The sequence below is a fragment of the Podarcis pityusensis genome (genome assembly GCF_964106645.2).
Source record: "Podarcis pityusensis genome assembly, chromosome: 13".
NCBI classification, from domain to species: Eukaryota; Metazoa; Chordata; class Lepidosauria; order Squamata; family Lacertidae; genus Podarcis; species Podarcis pityusensis.
In genome coordinates, this window is record NC_138038.1 from 1,253,292 (window position 1) to 1,265,725 (window position 12,434).

At 46.2% G+C, this 12,434-nt stretch overlaps 1 protein-coding gene across 3 annotated transcripts in view; it reads left to right on the forward strand.

The window, feature by feature from the left end:
- Nucleotides 1–12,434, forward strand: part of MYO1H (myosin IH) — a 77,221-nt gene that overhangs the window by 19,043 nt on the left and 45,744 nt on the right. The gene's annotated exons all lie outside the window — the stretch shown is intronic.

Here is a 12,434-nt window from a genome sequence, read left to right on the forward strand (position 1 = left end):
TTTAATGCTGGCTTTTCAGTGAGATTAGTAAGCTTACAGATGTGGTAGATTTTCTTTAAAAGAACCTGGAATGGTTTCCCTTTATAAATGGTATTCTGTGCATGCACCACAAGAGCGACCATCCCCACTTCCTGGGGCATTCTGGGGGTGTTTTGCTGGTTGCTAAGCGGCAGCTGAGTTCGAAAGCATGTCATAGTGCAAGTAGATAAATAGGTACTGCTCCGGCGGGAAGGTAAACGGCATTTCCGTGTGTTGCTCTGGTTCGCCAGAAGCAGCTTAGTCATGCTGGCCACATGACCCAGAAGCTGTACACCGGCTCCCTTGGCCAATAAAGCAAGATGAGCGCCGCCACCCCAGAGTTGGTCATGACTGGAGCTAATGGTCAGGGGTCCCTTTACCTTTAAGGAGCAGCTGGTTCCAGGGCAGCAGGTGTCCCCCTGCCCTTTATATTTTGTCCTAGTGGAAATAATTTGATTATATAATTCAGTTCCACAAGATGTGGCAAAGGCTTTATGTGGCTTTTGAAAAAAGTTAAGTTCATGGAGAAGGAGAAGCCTGTGAACTGCTCTAAACCTAAAGGAAATCTCCATCCTCAGAAGCAGTTTACCTTTTGTGCCCTACAGGCTGGGGACAGGTGGGATGGAGGTTGCCGCCTTGCCCTGCCCTGCCTCTGAGCTTTCCAGAGGTGTCTGAATGGCCACTGCATGGGACTGGTGCAATCTATTTTGCCACTTGAGGCAAAGGACAAGATGGCAACCCCACTCCACATTCAGCAAACCATCCAGGCTGGAAGTTGATGCATATTTCCATGCTGATGGTTGGACAGCCTCCTCCTCCTCCGTGGCCAATGACAGCAGGCTAGCTCATGAGATGCCAGCTGGCCCCTTGCTCTGCCTCACATCCTTTGGCAGCTGTCTCCTGCCACTCTCTGCCCAACGAGAGGGACAGCTCTGCAGGAAATGGGATCCTGGGCAAGGCAAGGCAGGGCTCCTTGGGGAATTCAGCAATACCAGATCTACATGTCAACAATTGCCAATTGACTGGTTGGTTTTCAAGGAGGGATAGACAGTTTCACAGAGGAGAAGTGTGCCAGAAGCTGCTTTATGCCAGGTCAGACTCTTAATTGTTCACCAGTATGTATTTTATTTTATGTTAGAATATTTGATTTAATGTTTGTGATTGTAATGCAGAAAAGATCGCTGCATTGCAGGGGGTTGGACTAGATGACCCTTGGGGGTCCCTTCCAACTTTACAATTCTATGATTCTAATTACCACTTCTACTTTGTTCTGTATTTACCCCTCTCTCCAAGCAGGGAGAGACTCTGGGGGCCCTGCGCTTTGCCAGGTTTGGTTTCCTTGGAATGAGGGTCAGCTGAGGCCTTCAGGGTGTACCCAAAGGGTGCTCATCAATGGTTCCTCTTCATCCTGGAGAAGAGTGACTAGTGGGGTGCCACAGGGTTCTGTCTTGGGCATGGTCTTATTCAACATCTTTATCAACGACTTGGATGATGGACTCAAGGGCATCCTGATCAAATTTGCAGATGACACCAAACTGGGAGGGGTGGCTAACACCCCAGAGGACAGGATCACACTTCAAAACGACCTTGACAAATTAGAGAACTGGGCCAAAGCAAACAAGATGAATTTTAACAGGGAGAAATGTAAAGTATTGCACTTGGGCAAAAAAAATGAGAGGCACAAATACAAGATGGGGGACACCTGGCTTGAGAGCAGTACATGTGAAAAGGATCTAGGAGTCTTGGTTGACCACAAACTTGACATGAGCCAACAGTGTGACGCGGCAGCTAAAAAAGCCAATGCAATTCTGGGCCTCATCAATAGGAGTATAGCATCTAGATCAAGGGAAGTAATAGTGCCACTGTATTCTGCTCTGGTCAGACCTCACCTGGAGTACTGTGTCCAGTTCTGGGCACCACAGTTCAAGAAGGACATTGACAAACTGGAACGTGTCCAGAGGAGGGCAACCAAAATGGTCAAAGGCCTGGAAACGATGCCTTATGAGGAACGGCTAAGGGAGCTGGGCATGTTTAGCCTGGAGAAGAGGAGGTTAAGGGGTGATATGATAGCCATGTTCAAATATATAAAAGGATGTCACATAGAGGAGGAAGAAAGGTTGTTTTCTGCTGCTCCAGAGAAGCGGACACGGAGCAATGGATCCAAACTACAAGAAAGAAGATTCCACCTAAACATTAGGAAGAACTTCCTGACAGTAAGAGCTGTTCGACAGTGGAATTTGCTGCCAAGGAGTGTGGTGGAGTCTCCTTCTTTGGAGGTCTTTAAGCAGAGGCTTGACAACCATATGTCAGGAGTGCTGTGATGGTGTTTCCTGCTTGGCAGGGGGTTGGACTCGATGGCCCTTGTGGTCTCTTCCAACTCTATGATTCTATGATTCTATGTTTTATTTACACCTATATAGAGCCTGGGCATAAGATGGAGGGGCTCACAACATTCATCAGTATTTCAATGCAAACTTTAAATTTGCAGTTTAGCCCAGCACACGTTTGAACAAAGCAATCTTCCCTAAGACATTTGTGTATGTTGCTTTCACTAATAGATGCATTATAATGCACATTTTACCCCAATGCCTGCATTTTTGTACACTTTACGTGGCCAGAGAACTGCACTGCAGAATTTGTAGAAGTGCAAATAGTGAAGGATGGCTGTGTTTGTTTTCATATTTCAGAGGCAGGCTAGCCTTTAAATGTGAAAGGAAGTGAATTTCTCCCCATCCCTATGCTTGATCAATGTTGTCTCCATTTCCGTAATCCTAAGTGCTTGGCTGCCCTTCCTCGGTGGCGAGAGAGTGGCACTCTGCACATGCTTGGTCAGAGTCAGAAGTGCTTCTGAATATGAGCTGCTGGAAACCACAGAAGGGGAGAGTTGCTCTTGTGCTCGGCTCCTGCTTGCAGGTTTCCCATGGGGGCATCTGGTTGGCCACTGTGAGAAAAGGAGGCTGGACTAGATGGGCCTGACTCAGCAGAACTCTTCTTATGTTTCAGTGCTTCTGTGTCACGTATAGCTTGGTCCTGTACTGAGCTCAGCACTGGTGCTGTGCTGTGGAGAGGCCTGGGTCAAAGAAAGCTGTGCACTGCAGCGCAGGGATAAGAAACATACAGTGGTACCTCGGGTTAAGAACTTAATTCGTTCTGGAGGTCCGTTTTTAACCTGAAACTGTTCTTAACCTGAGGTACCACTTTAGCTAATGGAGCCTCCTGCTGCCGCCGCGCCACCACCGCACGATTTCTGTTCTCATCCTGAAGCAAAGTTCTTAACCCGAGGTACTATTTCTGGGTTAGCAGAGTCTGTAACCTGAAGCATCTATAGCCCGAGGTACCACTGTATTTGCAAGAAGACTACCTTCCCAAAAGCAGGTGAACTCTGCAAACGCTTGATGGCTGTTGTTTGTCCAGAGCCTGTCGGAAAGGGTAGGATCTACCTAGGCAGAAGTAGCCTGCCCGGAATTATACAGGCCCTAGTCACCTCCAGGTTTGACTACTGCAGTCTGTTGGTATGTCGGGCTGCCCTTGAGGACGAGGTTCTCTAAAAAAAAATCCGGTTCAAGATGCAGCAGCTGCTGACTGGCTCATCTAATAGGAAGTAAGTAAATAAGATAATATTGTACTAGCCAGAGAGGCCATGACAAAACCATACAAACCCTGTCAGAAAGAGTGTTTGTGCCTCTGCCTAAGACATAAGCAAGGCTGCAGTTGGGGCGCCTCCACGACTGCATGCAATGCATTTCTGTTTAGACCTCTGAATCTCCCTTACAAGTCACTGCAATTTTCTCCACTTCCTCCTCCTTGATTTTTCTTGCCACCAGCCCAAAGAGGGCCCAGCAGCCTAGAACGTCTCTGCGAAGGAGAGACTGCTTTCTTGGAACAAACAGGGGATTCAGAAAGTGCCTCCTAGGTTCTGTGTATAGTGGGCCATGTCACAAATAACGGTGAATGTCTTCTACATGCACTTGCCCACAAATACAGAGTCTCTCTATCTGCATATGGGATCTAGTTGCTCGTCCAGCACAGCTGAGGGCATTGCTTGGAAACGCAGCCCAATAGAGACAGATCTTAATAGAGCTGGCCAGAGTTTAGACAAACAAGTGGCTCTAAAATTTACTCAGGTGCTTAAATTCAGTATCTTAACTTTTTCTTCTTTTTTATGTTGCTTACACTGGACTTAAAAAAAAATCTTCATCAGCTTCTGTTACCATGTGTCTGTATTTTATGCACTCACCTCGGGCAGAATATAAATCCATCAAGTAAGAATGAATTAAATCAATTGATAAGACAAATTAATAAACTTTCTGCCCACTTTGTGTTGTGATCAGCAGAGGGACTGTTAAGGATTTAATTTTAAAGAAGGTTTTAGGGTGACCTCTTGTGGGAGAAAACAGGATGTACGTCTTCTGAAAATGTGAAGAAGTCACTTGTCATTTCTGTAACCAGAGCGCCCTCTTCTCATCAGACATGATTTAAAAAAACAACAACAGGTGCCTTGTTGGGCCAAAATCCAACAGGGGGCTCAGGATGCTTAACCTGTTGAATTTCCTCTTTGCTGTTCAGCTGGGAAAAGCAGCTCAGCCCTGTTAGAGGAGGGAGGTGAATAAGGAGTTCTGCAGGCAGGAATTTTAGATGCAATGATGGTTGTGGGAGTTTAACCTGTTGGATTTCTGCTGATGTTCAACTCATGGCTTTAGGGCATTAATAATTGGATCTCCTGCCTTCCCGCTCCTGCCACCCAAAGATTTTTTTCTTATATTTTGCTCATAGGGCAGCTGAGTGCATTGCAAAATGAAGGGTTGGTGAGCCCTCTGCCATCTTAATTTGCCCAGTGCAGGGATTTCAAAGGCCGTAGATAGGTAGATGACTTGGCTACAGCACTCCATGCTCTGGCAACTTCCAGATTGTATTATTGCCATGTGTGCGCTGTGGTCTATGTGGGGCTGTGCTTGAAGACAGCTGAGAAACTCCAGCTTCTCCAAAATTACTAGCTGGTTTGGCTTTAGATCACATATGACCTCTGTTCTAAAACTGTGGCTGCCAGTTGTGTTTTGTTTTTTAAGGCCCAATTCAAGATGCTCACATTAGCTAGGGTTGTCCTATGTCCTTTTTTTTTTCAGGACACATCCTCTTTTTCATGGGTATGTAAAATGAGAGTTGTCATAGTGATCCATAGCTAAAAGTAGAAGTCGGCAAATATGTCCTCTTTTTTTGCTGTTCAAAATATGGCAACCCTACAAACATTGCAGGTCTCAAACACCTGAAATGCGTATGTTTGGAGCATAGGTTTAGAGGCTTGGAGTGGTGGCAGCCCAGAGCAGGGCCTTCTCTGTGGTAGCCCTTCAGCTGTGGAGGTCCCTCTACACAGAGGTGCACCTGCCTTTTTCACTGAACAGCTTTGGGCAAATGTTGAAGATGTACCTCTTCAGCACTCCTTCCTTGGAGGTTTTTAAGCAGAGATTCGATGGCCATCTATAATGGATGCTTTAGCTGAGTTTCCTGTGTTGCAGGGGGTTGGTCTAGATGACTGTTGGGGTCCCTTCTAACTCTACAATTCTATGATTCTATGTGTGTTTTCAGGACTCACCTATTATTGCAAATGCAATATGCTTTAACTGCTTTGAATTCTGAATGTTGAGTTGGTGTAACCCAGCCTGGGGCCTGCTGGTGAAGGCTGGGTAACATAATTATTATTGTTTGTTGTTAATGTAATATAATTTAGCTTATATAGATTTGTGTCACATGAGCCCTGCACCCTGGGTCCTTTCAGTATCGAGCAACTTGGGGCAGGTGTTTTCCTTGAGCAGGCATTTCTGGTGCCTGCTTGAAATGGCCTCCATGAGACGCTTGAGCCAGGATCCCTGGCTGCAGGAAGGCAGCGGTCCTTGAGACAATGCTACTGTGGGTGGCAGAGAAAATGATGAGAATCTCCCCCCCCCATGCCCTTAATGGGTTGGTTTCTAACTGCAGTCAGTGGAAACTGAGCACTTCCTTGTGCAGCTGTGGCAGTCCAAGGATGGCAGGAAGGGAAGCAATTTGCCCGAGGGGTAATTCTGTGAAAAGAAATAGGTGAGAGAAATCTGATCCAGTAGGCAGCTCCTGGGATTTCAAAGGCCACTCACTCCTTTCTCTCTCTGGTCTCAGAGAAGGTAAGGTGTTCTTTCTGTATCTGGTGCAGAGCAGTGTGTTGGTCTTCATACTGTCAGTGCCCCTTGAGAGGGGCTGGCCGAGCATCCTTGTCAGCCAGGCCTGGGACCTTTGGGAAAGAAGCAGTTATTTCCTAGGAGGAAAAGGGGAAAGGCTGAAGCTGCCACAATGTCGAATGAGAAGCCTTGGCTGTTCTAACCCTAGATGTGCGCAGAATTGAGAGAGTTGTACAGTGGAGAGAGCAACTCTGCACATGGTCAGAGGCACTTTAGTCTCTTATTTTGTGTTCCTCTCTCCACCCCTACCCCAGGCTGTGTCAGCATAGGAACAAAGGAAGCTGCCTTCTAGCGAGTCAGTCCATTGGACCACCCAGTTCAGTACTGCCTGCACTGGCTGGCAGCTGCTCTCCACGGCTTCTGGCTGGGCTCTCTTTGGGGATTGAACCTGGGACCTTCTGCATGCAAGAACAGGTGCGGTCTTGCTTCACCGGAAGCCCTGGGAAGCAGCCCTGGAGAGTATTCACGCAGCAGATTTAGGAAGGCAGAGAGTGACGTTTTTATAAGGGCCAGTGAGTTAGTGAAGATTCCAGTCTGGTGTTGGGTAGAGCTTTCTGACAGGAAGAGCTGTTTGACAATGAAGCAGACTCCCTGGGAAGGTGGTGGGCTCTTCTTTGTTGGAGGTGTTTAAACAGAGGTTGGATGACCATCTGCCAGGGATTCCTGAGCTGCGATTCCTCCACTGCAGGGGGTTGGCCCTTGGGGTCCCTTCCAGCTCTGCAGTTCTGTGATTCTCTGCTCATAGTTTCTCTGCGGGAAAAGGCAGCACGAGATGCAGGAAAGCAGGAGGGTGGGTGGCACAGCGTCCCCATGAGGATTGGGAGCACATGTGTTTTCTATTGCCTTCTGGATATTTTGGACTACAAGTCCCATCACCTCTGAAAGTTGGCCCTGCTGGCTTCTGGGGCCCAGGTTGGGGAAGTCTGCTGCAGGCCCTTCCCCATGCAGGTGGGGCTTAGCATGTGGGGAAGGCACCTGCAGGATGCTGTCTTCGCAGGGTGTGCTTGTGGGTGAGATTTTGAGGGGGAGGAGGAGCTACTAAATGAGCACGCAAGGTGGGCTCAGCCAAGCAAAAGTGGGAGGTGCTTATCAGAGCTTGCAGGGCAGCAGCTGAAGAAGGAGGAAAAAGGGTTTTCTTGTGTGTGTGTTTCTTTGTGGCTGATTAGCTGCTCTCCCTGTGCAAAGGTCAGAGGGGGCAGGGTTTCTGTTGAGGCAGGTGATTAGCTGTGGGAGGAGCTTATCAGCGCTTGCAGGGCAGCGGCGTGCGCAGTTTGATCCATCTTTTAGTTTTAGGGGAGCTAGTCTCAAACGTTTGTTGGGGAGACCTAGGTTTTTTTGGGGGGGAGTTATTTGTCCTGTCTTCACGCTTTTTATGATGGAGGACCGCTGTAGCCACCCCCAACGACATGTTCTCAAGATGGAGGGGGAGGGAACAGCTGCAGTCGCCTGCGGTTCCTGCGCAATGTTTGCCATCTTGCCAAAAGTTGCAGGCAGCTTTACCTGCAGCAATTGCATGTTGATTGCCCACTTAGAAGACAAAGTCCAGCAACTGGAGGAACGTGTAGCTACGCTCCAAAGAATTAGAGAGCTGGAGCTCTTCTTGGAAGCAACAGAGCACACCGTCTCCACCAAGGAGGAGACAGGGGACTCCCCTGAGAAGGAGGCTAGTTCACCAACACAGGAGCCAGATATATGGAGAAACGTGACTCAAAGAAGTAGGAGGCCCAGGGTTCGCTCTGATTGTTTAGAAATACACAATCGCTTTGAGGTCCTCTCCCCTAGCATGGAAGACGAAGAGCAGACTCCATTTGAGGATCTCTCCCTCATTACAGTCGATCAGGTATATGAAGACGAGCAGCAAAGTCAGTCCTCAGGGAATGTGCAGGCGACCTTGGAACGGACAGCTCACGGAAGAACCCCGACCAAACCTAAGAGGAGGCGTGTAGTGGTGATAGGGGATTCCCTACCGAGGGGAACAGAAGCAGTGATCTGTGGGCCTGACAAGATGTCTCGGGAAGTGTGCTGTCTCCCCGGGGCTAAGATCCAAGATGTAACTGAACGACTGCAAGGAATCATAAAACCCACTGACAAATACCCCTTCCTCTTGGTTCACGTGGGAACCAATGACACTGCAGGCAATAGCCTCCAGAAGATCAAAAGAGACTACGAGGCTCTGGGCAGCAAATTGAAGCAATTAAATGCACAAATTGTCATCTCATCTGTCCTCCCAGTTGAACGACGTGGCCCAGGGAGAGAGGGAAAAATAGTGGAAGTGAACAGCTGGCTTCGCAAATGGTGTAAACAGGAACGGTTTGGATTCTTAGATCACGGACTGCAGTTTCTTGAAGATGGACTTCTGGCAAGCGATGCGCTGCACCTCACAACGGTTGGGAGGAATGTTTTTGCCAACAATCTCAGAAACCTCATCAGGAGGGCTTTAAACTGACTAATGTGGGGGAGGGAGACGGTGCTCCTGAAGGTAGGAGTCTATCAATTGATGAAGATGATCATCCAAATGTCATAGACCAAATGGAGCAAACGGCACGCAGACCTAGTGGTGGGAGGAAAAAATCCTTAAATAAGAGACATGGGGGAATGATTAATGGGCTTCAATGTCTGTACACTAATGCGCAAAGCATGGGAAATAAACAAGATGAGCTTGAGCTCTTGGTACAGCAAACTAAATATGACATAATAGGCATCACTGAAACCTGGTGGGATAAGTCCCACGATTGGAATGTAATAATGGGGGGGATACAATCTATTTCAGAGAAACAGACCAGACAAGAAAGGAGGAGGAGTGGCGTTATATGTCAGGGATGTGTATACCTGTGAAGAGATCCAAGATTTAGAACCTCAAAGCCAAAGTGAGAGCATTCGGGTCAAAATTAAGGGAGAGAAGAATAACAGTGACCTCAGTGTGGGAGTTTACTATAGATCCCCAAGCCAAACGGAGGACATAGATGATGCCTTCCTGGAACAGATGGCCAAGCATGCAAAAAGAAGGGAGATAGTAGTAATGGGGGACTTCAATTACCCGAATATTTGTTGGATGTCAAACTCAGCCAAGAGCATAAGGTCAAACAGATTCCTCACTGGCCTTGCAGGCAACTTCATTGTCCAGAAAGTGGGAGAAGCAACAAGATGAACAGCCATTTTAGATCTGGTCCTAACCAGTGTTGATGACCTGGTTAGTGGGGTAGAAGTGGAAGGATCATTAGGCACGAGTGATCATGCTCTTCTGAAGTTTACTATACAGCGGAAAGGAGCAGCCAAGCATACTAGGACTCTCAATTTCTTGACTTTAAGAAAGCCGACTTCATAAAACTTAGGGAAGTGCTGGGTGAGATCCCATGGACAGTAATACTAAAAGGAAAGGGAGTTCATGATGGCTGGGAGTTTGTTAAGAGGGAGATAGTAAAAGCACAACTTCAGGCAATACCAATGAGACGGAAACTTGGAAGGTACCTAAAGAAGCCAGGGTGGCTATCTAAAGAACTTTTAACTGAGTTAAGATTAAAAAAGGATGTGTACAAAAAAATGGAAAAGGGGGGAAACCACCAAAGAGGAATTCAAACAAATAGCCAGCACGTGTAGACACAAAGTCAGAAAAGCTAAAGCACAGAATGAACTCAGGCTTGCTAGAGAGGTTAAAAGCAACAAAAAAGGCTTTTATGGGTATGTTCGTAGCAAAAGGAAGAACAAAGAAACAGTGGGGTCACTCAGAGGAGAAGATGGTGAAATGCAAACAGGGGACACAGAAAGGGCTGAACTCCTCAATGCCTTCTTTGCCTCAGTCTTCTCCGATAAAGAAAACAATGCCCGACCTGAAGAATTTGGAGCAAATGATTCAGCAGAGGAAACACAGCCCAGAATAACTAAGGAGATAGTACAAGAATACTTGGCTAGTCTAGATGTATTCAAGTTTCCAGGGCCAGATGAACTGCATCCAAGAGTATTAAAAGAACTGGCAGATGTGATCTCAGAACCACTGGCATTCCTCTTTGAGAATTCCTGGAGAACAGGCGAAGTCCCGGCAGACTGGAGGAGGGCAAATGTTGTCCCTATTTTCAAAAAGGGGGAAAGAGAGGACCCAAATAATTACCGCCCAGTCAGTCTGGCATCAATACCAGGGAAGATTCTGGAGCAGATCATTAAGCAAACAGTCTGTGAGCACCTAGAAAGGAATGCTGTGATCACCAATAGTCAGCATGGATTTCTGAAAAATAAGTCATGTCAGACTAACCTGATCTCGTTTTTTGACAGAATTACAAGCCTGGTAGATGAAGGGAACGCAGTGGATGTAGCCAAATGCCTTGATTTCAGCAAGGCATTTGACAAGGTGCCCCATGATATTCTTGTAAAGAAGCTGGTAAAATGCAGTCTTTTTTTTTTTTTTAATTAATATTTATTAAAGTTTCAGAAAGAATAAAATCACATTAATAAACAAGAAAATTTTAACAAAAACAAAGAAAAATACACCATACAAAACACAACGTACAAAATAGAAAAAAGTAAAAAAAGAAGAAAGAAAAAAAAAAAACCGTTAAAAATAGTTCCGTCCTTTCATAACCTCTTTTAAATTTACTTGTTTCCCGGACTTCCTCATACCTCCCTCTTTTGTATTCCAATTCAGTTTGTAAGCCCAGCAATTTCTTTCCCTCCTTTTTAATTACAGTCCTAAATCTTAATATATTATAACATTAGATTTTTACCTATTTGAACCAATTTTTCCATTTCTCTTAGTCTTTTTGGTCCTAATCCTTAATCTTGATATATTTATAGCTTTAAAAAAAATGCAGTCTTGACTATGCTACCACTCAGTGGATTTGTAACTGGCTGACTGACCGAACCCAAAGGGTGCTCATCAATGGTTCCTCTTCATCCTGGAGAAGAGTGACTAGTGGGGTGCCACAGGGTTCTGTCTTGGGCATGGTCTTATTCAACATCTTTATCAACGACTTGGATGATGGACTCAAGGGCATCCTGATCAAATTTGCAGATGACACCAAACTGGGAGGGGTGGCTAACACCCCAGAGGACAGGATCACACTTCAAAACGACCTTGACAAATTAGAGAACTGGGCCAAAACAAACAAGATGAATTTTAACAGGGAGAAATGTAAAGTATTGCACTTGGGCAAAAAAAATGAGAGGCACAAATACAAGATGGGGGACACCTGGCTTGAGAGCAGTACATGTGAAAAGGATCTAGGAGTCTTGGTTGACCACAAACTTGACATGAGCCAACAGTGTGACGCGGCAGCTAAAAAAGCCAATGCAATTCTGGGCCTCATCAATAGGAGTATAGCATCTAGATCAAGGGAAGTAATAGTGCCACTGTATTCTGCTCTGGTCAGACCTCACCTGGAGTACTGTGTCCAGTTCTGGGCACCACAGTTCAAGAAGGACATTGACAAACTGGAACGTGTCCAGAGGAGGGCAACCAAAATGGTCAAAGGCCTGGAAACGATGCCTTATGAGGAACGGCTAAGGGAGCTGGGCATGTTTAGCCTGGAGAAGAGGAGGTTAAGGGGTGATATGATAGCCATGTTCAAATATATAAAAGGATGTCACATAGAGGAGGAAGAAAGGTTGTTTTCTGCTGCTCCAGAGAAGCGGACACGGAGCAATGGATCCAAACTACAAGAAAGAAGATTCCACCTAAACATTAGGAAGAACTTCCTGACAGTAAGAGCTGTTCGACAGTGGAATTTGCTGCCAAGGAGTGTGGTGGAGTCTCCTTCTTTGGAGGTCTTTAAGCAGAGGGTTGACAACCATATGTCAGGAGTGCTCTGATGGTGTTTCCTGCTTGGCAGGGGGTTGGACTCGATGGCCCTTGTGGTCTCTTCCAACTCTATGATTCTATGATTCTATTCTATGAAAAGCAGCAGCAGCAGACTCCCAAACTGCTTTGCTGATAAATTGAGCAAATGGCCTGTCACGATGGGGTGCATGTAAAGCAGCCCCAAATTCTGTCACTTAGACATTCTCCCCGACAGTAGAGCCAGGTGAATCTGTCAATATCTGCTTTCTTTCAGTTTCTCAGTTTCCAACCTTAAATTCAGCTGGCTACATTTCTGCATTAGTGACCTTTTGAAAAAATAATCTGCATGAAAATAAATGTTTTGTTGTGTACATTTATCCCAATATATGTATTTTTTGCAAGGAATTTTCACCAGTTTACATATATCTTTGCACCAGTTTACA